The sequence below is a fragment of the Callospermophilus lateralis genome, unplaced genomic scaffold (assembly GCF_048772815.1).
Source record: "Callospermophilus lateralis isolate mCalLat2 unplaced genomic scaffold, mCalLat2.hap1 Scaffold_123, whole genome shotgun sequence".
Lineage (NCBI taxonomy): Eukaryota > Metazoa > Chordata > Mammalia > Rodentia > Sciuridae > Callospermophilus > Callospermophilus lateralis.
In genome coordinates, this window is record NW_027512416.1 from 3,638,395 (window position 1) to 3,639,200 (window position 806).

Sequence of the window (806 nt, forward strand, 5' to 3'; positions counted from 1 at the left end):
CTGAGGCCGTTGGAGGCGGGACCTTGGCAGACGGGGCAGCGGCGGGATGCGGGGCCCTGACAGATGGGGCGGCGGCGGCTGCTGAAGGCGGAGAGGAGACAGCAGCTGCAGGTGGAGCTGCCGCGGTGGTGACGGCTGCAACAGCGGGGGCGGCAGCGTCACGCGAGGTTGAGGAGGCAGCATTGGCCGCAAAGTAGTTCCAGTGGCAGGAGGCGAGGCAAAGGTAGCAGCAGGCGGGGCAGCGGTGGCGGCAGGCCGGCCAGTGGCAGCGGTGGCGGCGGAAACGGAGGCGGTGGCAGGCTGGGCGTTGGCGGCAGCAGGCAGCTGGGTGCCACAGCGGCAGGCAGCGGGGCGTGGGCGGCAGGAGGTCGGAGGTGACCGTGGCGGCAATTGGGTGGGAGGCAGAGGCAGCTGCGGCAGGCAGGTCTAAGGCATTGGCGGCAGCGGCAGTGGCGGCGGAGGTGGCGGCAGGCGTGTGGGCAGGTAGGGCGCGGTGGCACCGCCTGGTCTGTCCTGGCCTGTCAGGGCGCTGGCGGTGGTGTTCTGGTTTCTGCCACCTTTTCCCTGCAGTATGGGGCGGAGAAGACGCCCCTGACATGTAGTTCTGACTGGGTGGATTGGTTCCCAAAGAACTTCTTCTCTGGTGGAGAGGAGAAGGATGAGCTCAAAGCTGAGGATTCTGCTCTTGGGGATGCTGCACAGCCGCAAGTCCTCCATTCAGAGGGTGAGTTGGTAGTGTTGGGTCCTTCTGTCCTCCCTCGGCTCCCCTCCAGTGTCCCAGGTGGCCGCTACCTGGAGGCCCAGAG